At 49.2% G+C, this 14,079-nt stretch overlaps 1 long non-coding RNA gene across 1 annotated transcript; it reads right to left on the bottom strand.

The window, feature by feature from the left end:
• Positions 1-8,238: 8,238 nt before the first annotated feature.
• On the bottom strand, positions 8,239-13,020 carry LOC122239310. Its single transcript, XR_006218277.1, has 5 exons — positions 12,816-13,020; positions 10,663-10,953; positions 9,667-9,791; positions 9,051-9,226; positions 8,239-8,425 (listed from the first exon to the last, which is right to left on the bottom strand). It is a non-coding gene; the product is annotated as an uncharacterized LOC122239310 (long non-coding RNA).
• Positions 13,021-14,079: the final 1,059 nt, after the last annotated feature.

Genomic DNA, 14,079 nt, shown 5'->3' on the forward strand with positions numbered 1-14,079 from the left:
TTCTCTCCCAAAATAAATACATAAACAAGGGAGATGCAAACCAAAACCACAATGAGACCCCAAGTCTATCAGGTGTGATGTGGTATCCCGTCGTGGTTTTGATTTGCAAAATCAAGCCTGGTGCACTGTTGGTGGGAATGTAAATTGGTGCAGCCCAATATGGAAACCGATCTGGAGGTCCTCAAAAAAATTAAAAAAAGAACTACCATGTCATTGAGGAATTCCACTTCTGGGTGTTTATCTGAAGAAAACAAAATACCCATTCAAAGAGATGTATGCATTCTGTGTGTTGCAGCATTATTTACAACAGCCGTGATATGGAGAAACTTAAGCGTCAATGGATGAATGGGTAAAGAAGTTGATCTATATCTGTATCTGTGTCTGTATCATTTGTATCTGTCTATATAAACAATGAACTATTATGCAGCCGTGAGAAAGAAGAAAGCTGTGCCATTTGTGACAATGTGGATGGATATTGAAGGTATTGCGCTAAATGAAATCAGCCAGGGGGAAAAAGAAAAATACTGTCTAATATTGCTTGTAGACGGAATCTAAAAAAAGCCAAATGCATAGAACCAGGGAGGTGCTGGTCGAAGGTGCAAACTCCCAGTTATAAGGCCAATCAGTTCCGAGGACCTAGTCTACAGCATGATGACGGTAGTTAATAATACTGGGAAGTTGCTAAGGGGCTTCTCTTTTAAATGTTCTCACCACAAAAGAGAAATGATTATGTGATGTGTTGGGGGTGTGAGTTGACACTGTTGTGATCATTTTACAATACAGAAGTATAGCAAATCGACATGCTATATACCTTAAACTTACACAGTGTTGTATGTCCATTTTATCTCAACAAATCTGGAAAAAGTAAAAAGTTAAGTTAAGATGCTGATGTGACTTGATCCAAGACAAAGCTGAGCTTTGGACCCAACTCCGTCTAAGCTCCAGTGGACCTGCCCTTCACTTTGTGGCTCTGGTCCCCCTTCTGCCCTACCCGGATGCAAAGAAACCTTGTGTTGCCTCTGCCCCTGCTCCAAGGCATTCCTGCTCAGCCTTCCCTCTTACAGATGTAGTATTGCCAGCACCTCCCTATAGTGCCCGGAGCCTCTCCTAGGCTGTGCCCAGGCTGGACATCCCCATGCTCTCTGCTGTCAGGGAACCTTCCAGCAGCCCTCACCGATGTTTTCACAGCCTGGCGTATCCTGGGGTCAGTGGCCAAGACACTGGGATGGAAAACCGGAGTGAGGCTGGATTTGAGGCCATCAGTCCTGGGTTGGGACCAAGACGCATGCTTAGAGCTACTTGACCTTAGAGAAGTTTCTTTCTCAGACGGGCTGCATAAGATTTATAATCCTGGCTCCCTGCTCCGCAGGCAGTGGTGGTGGTTGTGTGCATTATAAGGTGGTAGAGACTGCATAGGGTGCTGTGAACTTCAAGGTGTGGAGGGTTGGTTTCCACATGGGGCGCTCCGGTGCAGGTTCTAGTACCCTTGGGTCCAAAACAATGCTGAAATACAGAAGACCTACAGATTCTGTCTCCCGGTGTGGTTCCACACATACGATCCGACTGTGTATGTAAAGCCCTAGAGGGAGGGCATTTCCACCCGGCTGTTCCCCCCCAGATGGCTTGAACTCAACAAATCCAAACCGAAGCCCCATCTTCTTCTCTCTGTCCCATTGTCTTCAGGACTGTCCATCTCATTGGTTAGTGCTCCGAAGTTCAAAACCTTCCTTTCACTGTGCATGCTGGTCACCCACTGTTCCTGGAGAACTCCTTTGAGATTCCTTTGCCCAGTGCCCTTCCTCTTGGGTCATGCCTTTGTCACTTGTCACTTGGTCTCTTGCTTTCTAGGCTGCTCCTCTCCTTTTATAGTGACCTGTGCAATGGTGTGGTCTTCCTGAATTTTTAAAAGTTTATTTATTTTGAGAGAGAGAGAGAGAGAGAGATTGAGAGCTTGAGTAGGATAGGGGCAGAGAGAGAGAGAGAGAGAGAGAATTCCCAACAGGCTCTGTGTTGACACAGCACAGAGGCCAACATGGGGCTCAAACCCAAGCGATGTGAGATCATGACCTGAGCCGAAATCCAGAATCAGATGCTTAACCGACTGAGCCGCCCAGGCGCCCCTGGAGGGGTCTTTCTAAACCGCAATCCATTATTGTCGTTCTGTTCTCAAAAGCCATCCCGCGTCCTCAGTTGCCCTCCAGAGAGACTCCGGGTTCAACACGGCGGCACATTTTGGGGGGCTCTAGTCCAGATCTAACCTCTAGGCTTGTCTCAGGCAGGTCCACGGCCACCCCCCCTTCTTCTCTGGGAGCCTCAAGCTCTTGTTTTCGTTACGTGGAACACGCTGCTCCAGGCCACTGGGCTGGGCGTGGGATCCTTCTTCCATCTGAAATGCTCCCTCAACTTCTGTTACTTAGGGGATTGGTCATCCTTCAAGACCACTTTGTGTCACCTCTTGGACAACGTCTTCTCTGAGCCCGTCAGGGAGTCTTTTCTCTATTTCTTGTCCTCGATCACTTACGTATGTATTCATTCATTCACGCATTAATGACTATTCACCGAGCCAGACCTGTGGAAAGCACTGAATACGGAGATGAACAGACAAGTACCTTCCCTCAGAGGGCTCAGGGTGTCCCTGGGGAGAAGGACGAGGTCACAAAGCATGGATGACACAATGTGAGACGTGTGCATCCTACCTTCTCAGGTTCTAGGTCTCTCCAGGTACAGCTCCGTAATCTGATGGACCTCTGGGCTGAGCGCTATGTGATATTGATAGTCTGTGTTAGTGACTCTGGAGATCATGATTTAATAGAAAGAGAAAAGACAGATTCTGGGGCCGTCGGGTGGGTGGGAGGGTTGGATGCAGTAGGGAGTTTGGAGTCTCTTAAGCTTAAGAGCCCTCACCACAGAGGCAACAGGACGCAGTGTGTACAATCAAGCAGACATTGGAGGTCCTGCCCTCCCGGCTGCCATCAGCCGGTGGTAACTCCCTGGCCTGGGCGTATAACTAGATTTGGTCTTGGGCATTGTCCAGTGTGTGTGCGTGCTTCTACCTATGCAAACTATTGTGTATGTTTGCACAACCCTTCTGTAACTCTTACAAAACCTGATGCCTGCATCACCAAAGAGCCACTTTCGTAAACCCATGATCTTCTCTGAACGGTCTTGCCTCCCTAATCCTTTCTGGCAACACTTTTCAATAATAATGCGTTTCAAGGAAACAACCCACTTTCTTGATCTCTCTTCGTTGTTGTTGTCGTTGTCTTCACTGTTGATTTGGAGAATAGCTTATTTTCAGGTCCTTATGTTCCCTTCTATTCTGTTTTTTATTCCAAAGCAGTCAGATTCTCAGCTATGCGGGTGGGTGGCTGGTCCGCTGATTCTCTAGTCCTGCCTCTGGGCGCAGCATCGCTTTTTCACCCTCAGAGAGGGACGTAGTCCTTTCATCGGTAGCGGAGGCAATGGCTTCACTCCACTGATGAACTTCTAGGAAGTAAGAACTGCGTCCTTTGCTTCCAAGGCATATCCCCCATGCCTAGGATGGAGGCTGGCACCCAATAAAAACTCAATAAATATTTGATGAGCGAAAGGGTGAATCTGTAATGAAGTTCCCAGCCCTTGCAATCGACACTGTATTATTAAGCATTTGCCTCTTTTAAAGATGGTTCCCGTCTACCCACCGTGAGGCTGCTTATCTTCGTCCATGCTTCTGCGCTAAGTGCTTCACAGCCAATAGCGCATTCATTGAGCTTAACCACAAACCTAGGTGCTATTATTTTCTCCATGTTAGAGTTAGAGAAGTTAAACATCTTACCCAAAGAGCTTCAACAGAAGGACTCTGCACCCTAACCACTGCCTCCCCAAGTGCCCACCCTTTGCTGCTTCCAATTTGGATCTGTTCCCATTGCCCTTATAAAACTGCGGCCTCCAGGGTCCCAGAGGCCCTCTGTATTAGTCAGGAAGGAGGTCTGCTTGCTGGGAACAGAGTGTATTAGTTTGCTCTCTCTGTTGTAATGAGGGACCACACACTAGGTGGCTTTAAATAAGAAGAGTTCGTTTTCTCACATGCTCTAGGTTGGCAATCTGCAGTCAGGCGGTCGGCAGGACTCTGCTCTGTCCCGGCTTGTGTCCTTGATGATCCTTGGTTTGCGGCGGCGTGAGACCAGTCTCTGCCTCTGTCCCCACGTGGCCTTCTCCTCTGTGTGTGTCCAGATTTCCCTCTCCGGGTAAAGACACGAGTCACACTGGATGAGGGCCCGCCTGCTGACCTCGTGTTAACTCAATTACTTTGCCAAAGACCTTCTTTCCCGTTAAAGTCACGTTCACAGTTATTGGCCTTCAGGATTCCAACATATCTTCTTAGGGGGCGCAAGGAACCCTCTAACAAGGATCAATATGCATAAGGGCTTCTTCTTCTACATAAAAGAGGCCCAGAGGTGTTCATCCAGGGCCCCGTGATGTCAGAAGGAGCCTGTGCCCCCCACCTTCTTGCCCCTCTACCCCCCGCATGTGGCTTCCGTCCTGGAGACCCCTTGTGGTTTAGGACCTGCTGAGCTAGGTCCCTTTAAGCATTTGTATCTGTTTTCTAGGACTGCCCGGTCAAAGCACCCCAGACTGGGTGGTTTAAACAACAGAAATGTATCGCCTCATTGTTCTGGAGGCCAGAAGATCAAGGTGTCAGCAGAGTGGGGTCCTTCTATAAGTTGCGAGCATAGAGTATGTTCTAGGCCTCTCTCCTTGGTTTGCGGATGGCTGTTTTCTCTGTGCCTCTTTGTATCAGCTTCCCTCTGTGGGTCCAAATTTCCCTTTTCTTAGGGATACCCGTCATGTTCGGTTAAAGCCCATTCTGATGACCTCGTTTTAACTTGATTGACACTGGAAAGACCCTACCTCTGAAGAAGGTCACATTCTAGGGTCCTGGGTATGAGGACTGTAACGGATGAATAGGAGAGCTCTCAGTTCAACCCATAATTTTGTCCAGCTAAGAAACCGCACCGACCACACTTGGTTCAGTGCCCATACCTACATACGGGACAGGCAAAGAAAGAGGGTTTTTTGTCTGTTTGTTTGTTTGTTTTTGTTTTTATTTTTGTTTTTGTTTTTTTTCTGAGCTGCTGTCTTTGATCCCACCAGGCAGGAGGAGAGAGTGGATGTTGTATACCACGCTTACAAATGAGTCACGTTCTAGCTCCTTCTCAGTTTTGCATCCCCTTAGTTTTTCTGCAACATTGGGCCTGTTGGTCATCACCTCTTAAAACTCCTCCCGTGACAGGGGCGCCTGGGTGGCTCAGTCAGGTAAGCGTCTGACTTCGGCTCAGGTCATGATCTCACAGTTCACGAGTTCGAGCTCCACATCGGGCTCTCTGCTGTCAGCGTGGAGCCCGCTTCGGATCCTCTGTCCCCCTCTCGCTCTGCCCCTCCCCTGCTTGTGCTCTCTCTGTGTCTCTCTCAAAAGGAATAAATAAATTTAAAAACAGAGGTGAAATAAACCAACGAAAACCAACCAACCCAACAAGAAACCTCCCAGTGTGACGATACCCACTCCGCTCGCCAGGGGCCGTCAACCCCAGCACCCTTGCCCAGGGAGGCACTGGATTCTGGCATCAGCTCAAGCCGCCTGTTCCGTAAGGGAGCTCTTTGCAGAGTGAGTGGGCAGAGCAATCCTGTCCTTAGTGATGGCCAGTGCCAAGTGTCAGCAGTCTTGATGGTGAGGGTGAGCATTTCCTGGGGCAGACGGCATGACTGACCTTCTACCTTTGGCCTGGAGGTGCCCTCGCTGAAGCTCCTAGTGGACCCGGAATCATCAACGAGTCCCCACCCAGGGACTGGCAGCCTATCTCCAGGCATTCGTGACAACACAAGCCTCTCCCGCATCAGCACCCACGTTATCTTGGCATCCAGATGCTGGGAATGACGCCTGCGAGGACATCCGTCATGCCTAAGAGATGCAGTGACTGAGGGTGACATCTGGGACCTCTTCCGTTCCGTGGAGTGACCGCACGGGGTGCTCTGGTTCATTCCCGAAGCTCTTTCCCTCCTCCCCAGCTGTCACAGGAAAGACTGCCCTCCCGCCAGGGTCCCGCTGCTTCGACACCTTATCCTTATTCTTGCGGGGACAGCTTTCCCCATGACACCTTCTCCCTCCCTCTGCTTCTCTCCCTCAGGGGTCTCATCCCTCAACAAGGCTTCCGTGCCCAAGACCACGGAGCGGGCCCCATACCTAGCCCCCTCTTGCCCAGTGTCTCTCTTACATTCCTGTCTTCCTTTCCAGGCTCATGATGAACGTCCTGCCTCAGATGCTTCATTAAGCATCTGAGATCAGGGAGCCCGATCCTGATTCTTTACCCACACCAGCCCCACCTCTCCCGACTTTGCCAGCTCCCCAGGCAGCAGGACACCGCGGTCAGGGGTGTGGTCCTGAGAGTCAGGCTGATGGACTAGCCCCGCCCAGCCATCTGAGCTTGGAAAAGGTGCTTGGCCTTTCTGTGAACGCATTTTCATCTATAATTGCTCACCGAGTGATGGTCGTGCTTGCTGCCCGGCGTGTGTGGAAGGACCAGCCTTCTCCTACTAAGATTGCTAGGAGACAAGACTCCTGGTCTTGGAAGCTAGCGGTTGATTTCACCCTTGTACCCGTACCGACCCAACGGTGTTTCCCCTGGTGTCCTGCTCCCTTGCCTATTGCAAAATAATCAAATCACCACACTCAGCCTCCGGTGCTCCTCAGAGCAGCTCTAGACTCTCTCTCTCTCCTGCTCACATACCTTCAGTGGCTCCCCAGTACCTCCTGACTGAAGCTCCATACCCTTATCCGGGTACTCACGGCCCTCTCTATGTCTCACTGGATCTATCTGGTCCTCAAGGAAGGCTCCAGATCCAGGGGTTCTCTGGGGATGTTCCCTCTTCCCATCTCATTTATACATCGGTGTTTCAAACCACCTGTTTCCGGAGACATCACCATTCCTCCTACACCGACACTGACTTCCCTTCTTCTGAACCAGCTCCTTCTAACCCTACGGCACCTGTTACCTCTGTCCTACCCTGGGTCCCACACCTTTGGGTGATCGTCCAGTCCCCTTGCCCCAGCCAGCAGGCACTGATCTCAGTGTGGTGACACATGTGTGTTAAGTCACTGGTAACAAAGAACTAAGGCCTGTAATTAATTCCTCCGCTCTTGAGAAACCTGAGCCGTTCCGCACCAGCTCTGCAATATCATTTGCATGCCACTTGCCTCTCTGGGAAGGCTAGAGTTCCAGAAGCCCAGGGGGAATCGCACAGAGCCTGACCAGAGGAGCGGGTCTCGTGTGAAAGTCATCCAGTTTAGAGTCTCAGCGGAAGATAATCAGACAAGTACAAGGGGCAACCGCAGAGCCAGGAGCATGACAGACAGCGAGGCGGGCCCCCTGGGCCTTGTTCTTCTGGTGCCTTCACCTGGCACCACGGCCATTTGTAGTTCAAGGCCTGGCCCCAGACACATCACTCACCACCACCTTCCGCACGCCTTATGCCCCAGAAAAACCAAACCACCTGCCTTTAGTTCTGCTGGAGAATTGTAACAGCGCAGTTGCTTTACGAAAAAAAATGTCTCCATAAAAATAGAAGTACGAGATATTTTACAGAGAATGAGGATTATAAGAACAAGATCAAGGGGCATCTGGGTGCCTCCGTCGGTTAAGCCTCCAGCTCTTGATATCGGCTCGGGTCCCGATCTCATGGTTCGTGGGTTTGAGCCCCACATCGGGCTCCATGCTGGCAGTGTGGAGTCTGCTTGGGATCCTTTCTCTCTCTCCCTCCCTCTCTGCCCCACTTGCTCATGCTTTTCTCCCTCTCTCTCTGTCTCTCAAAATAAATAAGCAAACTTTAAAAAAGGACAAAATCTAAACGAGTGGCCGTTGACTGACGAGCAACTGATTGTCAGGCACCGTGCAAGTTAATGTACGTTACCCTTTATTTTCATAACCGCACGTCCCGCGGGGGGCGGAGCAGCGCTATGGGTCCAGTTCTCAGGTCAGGACACCGCAAACAGATCACGCAGGCAGTTAGGAGTGTGAACATCACTCAGGTTTACCATAAACCACACTCCCCCACTGCAAACAGGTCGGTGTCACGAGTCGGAGATGATTCTACAAAACTAGATCACCCCGGAGGACAGACTTCCGCGTCTCCAACAGTAGTTTCTTTTCGGCTTTATTGAAGCCTAATTGGTATATGGAATACATACGCCCCATAATACGCATGGTTTGGTGAGTTTGGATATATTCATACCCCCAAGAGACTGACCATCACCACGATCATGGATATAAACATATCCATCACCTCCCCAAATTTCCTCCTGTCCCTTGGTTGTTCTTGCTGTGGTTGTCGCGGTCGTCGTCGTTGTTATTCCTGTCGCTTCTTCGGGGGCCAAAGGAGCAAGATGCGGGTGCTATTGAATGGGTACAAAGTTACAGTTACACAGATGGGTAAGTGACAGAGATCAGCTGTGCCACCCACTGCCTGTAGTCGGCAATGAGTACCCTGAGCCTAAGTATTTGTTTGGAGAGTAGATCTCTCGTTGTGTTTTTAGCCCAAAGGACTATTTTGATTCATGTGAAACACTTCATTGATCTCTCATCACGTCAGTAATGATGAGACGGGTCATTCCTCAGCGTGCTCCTCGGTGCGGACCCGCCTCTGCCCGGCAGCGTGAGCGCCACCTGCCCTCAGTCCTGCCAGCCCGTGTGAGCCGCCCTTCCTCGGTTCCTCCCCAGAGCAAACCCGACACCCCCAGGCACTGTGTACCCCACATCTGGCTGGTCGATCATTCCCAGCATTACGGGAAAGATCCCGATGGCTCAAGGTTGAAATTTGATTTCAATAAAAATAACGCTAAGGAGACATTTGTGAGCCGTGCATTCTTTAATTTATGGACGTTGAATCATACTTGCGGCCGCTAAGCTATTTGGAGACGGACAGCTGGAGACTTGATCGCTGGCCAGTCTCACAGCAGGACTGATACCATTTCATTTCATCAGCCCCCCCCCCCCCCAGGACCATGTCTCCGATCTCACCAGAAGGGGAAAATCTGCCGAGCAGCCAGGCACCGGGGGCCTGAAGAATGCCAGCAATGTGCACTCGTGCCTTTGCCTCGTGAAATCCGCAAACGTCTCTGCCAACGAAGCAGCAACTCCATTTTGCAGATGAGACAGTGGAGGCTTAAAGACCTGGTCCTGGGTCAAGGTGCCTACTGTTATTCAGTGGCGGAGGAGGGATTCAAATCCAGGTCTCAGACGAAACGCCTTCCCCCCCCACCCCCCCCCCCCCCCGCTACACCCGCTACACCACATGTCTCGCTTTACATGCGTGCCTGTGCCTTTGATTACTTTGGGATATATTCTAGAAATTCTGGGCAGAACCACGAGGGAGGGGCTGAGGGTCAAGGACCAGCTCACCCACCACAAGCATCATTTTTCCCTGGGCTAGGGCTAGGTTTGGTAAGTAAATACTCAAGTGAAAGGGGACACTTTTCTTGGAAAATGCTGGTAATTTGATGCGTGTAAACAGACTCTTAGAAGCGTCCCTGTCATACTGGGGCCTGTGGGCAAATTACCTCAAGCAAAGAGCAGTTGTAACTGAGAAAGACCCAAAGGGATGTGGGCTCAGTAATGAGAGCCAGAATTTACTGACCACTTACTGGTGCCGGGCGTTGGACTGGGAACTTTCCATCCATGGCTCACTCTTCCCTATCACCCTTTGGATGTTAGCGTCTCCCCCATTGAATAGATCAGGAAACTGAGGCACTGGCCAAACAGCTAAAAGGAGACAAAGCAGAGATTCAGAAATAGTCTGATGGCAGAGGCTCAGCTGTTAACCATTAAGCCCTACCACGCACCCACCCCCCCAACTTAGCCTTGGAGAAGGTAGCTTGAACATCCTGCCAAGGTCACATAGGTAATTCTAATCCAACAGATGTCTTCATTGTTAGTGGTTTAACACCCAGTGTACGTCTGCATCCATTTCCTGTGGCTGCTATAAAAGAACTTCATCTTGGGTGCCTCAAATGACAGTGATTTAGGGTCTCACAGTTGTGGAGACCAGAAGTCTCCAGAGACTCACAGTTGTGGAGACCAGAAGATCAAGGAGTCAGTGGAGCCATCCTGTCTTTGAAGACCCATTCCATCATCATCTTCCAAGTCTGGGAGCGTCTCAGGTGTTCCTTGAGTTGTAAGCGCGACGTTCCAGACCTGTGTCTTCACGGCTTCCTCCCCAGTCTGTCTACACTGTCTCCCTCTTCCATGTATTTGTCTCCATGTCCGCCTCTCCCTCCTTAATAAGGATACCAGCCATATTGGATTTGGCCCAACCCAATGACCTAGTTGCAATCTGATCGTCTCTGTCCAAGTCCTCTTTCTAAATAAGGCCACATTCTGGGTCCTCGAAAGAGAGGACACAGTTCAGCCCATGGCAATAGCAAATCAGTTAGAAACTTACAAAGAAACATTGCCAGAGGCCCCAAACCATTTTCTAATTCTACTTCCTGCCACCTTGCCTCCCACCCCAAGGCACAAACGTAGCACCCCAGCTACAGAGACCTGTTGCGTTTTGGGCACGCTGCAGTCTTTCAGTCTTTCGTGCCTCCTTGACCCGCTCACGCTCCCTCCTGTCTAGGATGCCCTTCCTTACCTTGTCCACCTGGAGAGGCTCTGCTCTCTCATCGAGGCCACGGCTCACGCCCCTCACATCTGGATGTCACTACAGACCCCACTTTCCCACTGGGTGCCTTCAATTGTGCCTCCTTCTCTGTGCTTCTCGATGTAAATCCTCTCCTTCCTTATGGGTGGCTCCCTCCTGCCAACAGCTTAGGAACAACCCGAGGCCGGGACCTGGGTCTCCATGCAGTGGTCTTAGAGATGCTTTTCCGGCGAATAAATGCGGTAATCGTGCTTCTGCTGAAGTTCACGGTGGCCAGTTTCCCTGTCAAAGTTGAAATGGGAAGTCTTCACTGACCCTGACCGCCCGATTACTCTGTGATCCTGAGGGAGCTGCTGAGTTGTTAGGGAACACCCAGTGCATGTAATGTTGGTTACTAACCTCTGTATCTATAATTTGCCTTTTTAATTTTGTGGGTTTATTTATTTATTTATTTATTTCATTTTATTTATTCTATTAATTTTTTTTAATGTTTATTTAGTTTTGGGAGAGAGGGAGAGCAAAAGAGAATACGAACAGAGGAGGGGCAGGGAGAAAGGGAGACACTGTCAACGCAGAGCCCAAAGAAGGACTTGGTTCCACGCACCATGAGATCACGACCTGAGCTGAGATCTGGAGTTGGACATGCAACCAACTGAGCCACCCAGGTACCCCTCTGCAGTTTTTACACAGAGTTTATCTTTTCCTTAATGGTTTGGACTGTTTGTGCAGGATTTATGAACTCCTGTCCTAAAGGCATGAAGAAAATCAAAAAAATTTTCTTCTAACACTTTTAAGACTTTTATTTTCATATTGAGGCTTTCATTCCATTAGAATTCATTTTTGTGTATGCAGTATGAGGTAGGGATCTAATCTTTCTCTTATGTTGATAACCAATTATTCTAGCACAATTTACTGAACAAGATCCAAGCAATTTTTTTTTTCTGATTCAAGGTCACCTTGGGAGGTAATTTTTGACTGACTTATATCTTATTTGCTTCTTCATTCTGTTCTAGGCATATCATTAATCTTTTAAAAAAAATTTTAATGTTTATTTTTTGAGAGAGAGAGAGGGAGAGAGAGAAAGAGCGAGCAAGGGAGGGGTAGAGAGAGAGAGGGAGACACAGAACTCGAAGCAGGCTCCAGTCTCCGAGCTGTCAGCAAAGAGTCCAACGTGGGGCTCAAACCCACAAACCATGAGATCATGACCTGAGCCAAAGACAGACGCTTAACCAACTGAGTCACCCAGAAGCCCCATAGACGTATCATTAATCTTTAAACTTTGAGATAATCTTCCCCAGAATGGTCCCAATTCAAAAGACCTAATTAAGGGTTCAAGGAAGTAGACCCTTCATTTAATCTGTTAACCATAATTCCATAAAGACTTACATAAATTCTAAAATGACAGGAATTGTATTTACTTTTGTTTTAGTGAGACTTAAATTTAAAAAATTATCAGGAAGGGATGACTGCTTTAATTAGTTAGATGATGCGAATCTCAGAATGGTTGGCCATTTGGAGTCAGCGCAGAGGAGGAAATGCTGGAACCACCTCAGAGAAACATTCAGGGACCAAACTCAGCTGATGTGCTTCTGCCTGGAACCATCTTTTAGCATTCTCTGGACCCTGCCATAAATGGTTAAGAAAATCCCAACAGTGAAAGGGACTTTGGGTTTATTCCTGGGGAGACCAAGAGAAAAGAAATAATCGGCAAGAAATGCTAAATCCTATGTTTCAGATGCCACTGGTGATAAAGGCGACCCAACAAACCTAGGGTAGCCTCAGTGGGGAGATGATAAGCAAGCAGATTGGAGCCTCAGGCTGATGGGGACAGAAGAAGAGCCATACGGAGAAGGGACCCTGGGCACCAATCAAGGACAACAGTAATGAGAGCCACAACTGGATACGATGGTAATGAGTCCGTAGAAAGGTACACAGACCTAGAGTTCTGAGAAATATCTAGTATTGTATGAGTCCAGGCACATGGCAGGTCCTTCACTAAAGCTTGTGGAATTTTGCCACAGGGAGACAGTAATCAACTATTAAGCAACATCTAGAATGTTGCAGAGGCCCTGAAAAAATTCCCTATGGACCTGGGGCCCTTTACTGCTCATGACTCAAACCCACACTTGTTGTTTTCTACATACTTCTTATGACCGTGTCCAATTGATTGTCACCATGGCAGAATGGACAGGGTCCAGGCTCCCACGTCAGCTGCACCTGGCTAGAATCCCAGGTTTGCCACCTATTAGCTGTGGAGGATGCGGGCAAGTTTCTTAACCTCACTGACCCCCGTTCCTTTATCTGTAACACAGAACCTGCAAGGCCTCCCTCAGGGGGTTGCCGTGAAGACTAGTGATATGGGGTACGTGAAATGCCTGGTGACCAGCAGGCATTCTAGAACAGATGGCAGTTACTCCTATTAGTGGTGTGGCCTCCTTGCTTGCTGGTGTCACTTCCTGGTGCCTGGGAGCCGACGGGAGGACATGCTTTCCCACGTAGATCAAATGACCACTTTGGTTGATTATAGGGCTTGTTGTGTGTGTGTGTGTTAAACAGCCTCTCAACACTTGCCTTCTTGGCCGCAACAGAAGTGAGTCAGAGGGGAGTGAATGGATGGCGGAAAGGAGGCAGCGAGGCCACGCCCCAGGGACAAAGAACCACCTGGACGTGTCTCCCCACCCAGGTTCCCGGGGGGAGGTCACCCGCCAGGCACAAGGCAGCCAGCTGCGGTGTTCTTCAGCCCTGGATCCTGAGCCTACCTAAGGGAACGAGATGCTGGCCGGGGATGTGCTCCCTCAGTGAGATTCCTGGAACTGAGGAAGATGCACTTTGAAATACTTTGTCAACACTTCAAAGTCGGGGCACTGGCTTTCTTTGGGGACAAATCAGAAAGTAGATGTGACAGCCAAGGTCAACAGTGAGTCAGTGAGGACAGTGCCTGCCAGATCCCGAATGCCTTCTCCTTCCTCAGGGGCCCTGCTCCCCACTGGAGCATTGTCCTAATCTTCTCCTCCGTGAGGAAGGGAACCTAAAAGAGGCATTGTCGAGCACCTATCTTAGCAAGGAGTTGGGGCAAAAATTCATGAAACACCTGTGTTGCTTCAACTGCTACTGAACAGTATTAACAATCAGATCACATTTATTGACTATTTATTACGTGCTAGACTGGGTTAAGAACTGTGTGTGTGTGTGTGTGTGTGTGTGTGTGTGTGTATGTGTGTGGGTGGGTGTGTAATTTCTACTTAATATTCACAACAAGCTTTTCAGTTAAGGGCTATTATCACAGTCTGCATCATAAAGGTGAGAAAATTGAGGCTCAATTTCTTGAAGACACGAGGTCAGAGAGCAAAGAAGCTAGGATCTTAACACAGGCCCAACTAGTGATGCTTAACCCTGTGACTGTCACAC

Source organism: Panthera tigris, chromosome B3 (assembly GCF_018350195.1).
Source record: "Panthera tigris isolate Pti1 chromosome B3, P.tigris_Pti1_mat1.1, whole genome shotgun sequence".
NCBI lineage: Eukaryota > Metazoa > Chordata > Mammalia > Carnivora > Felidae > Panthera > Panthera tigris.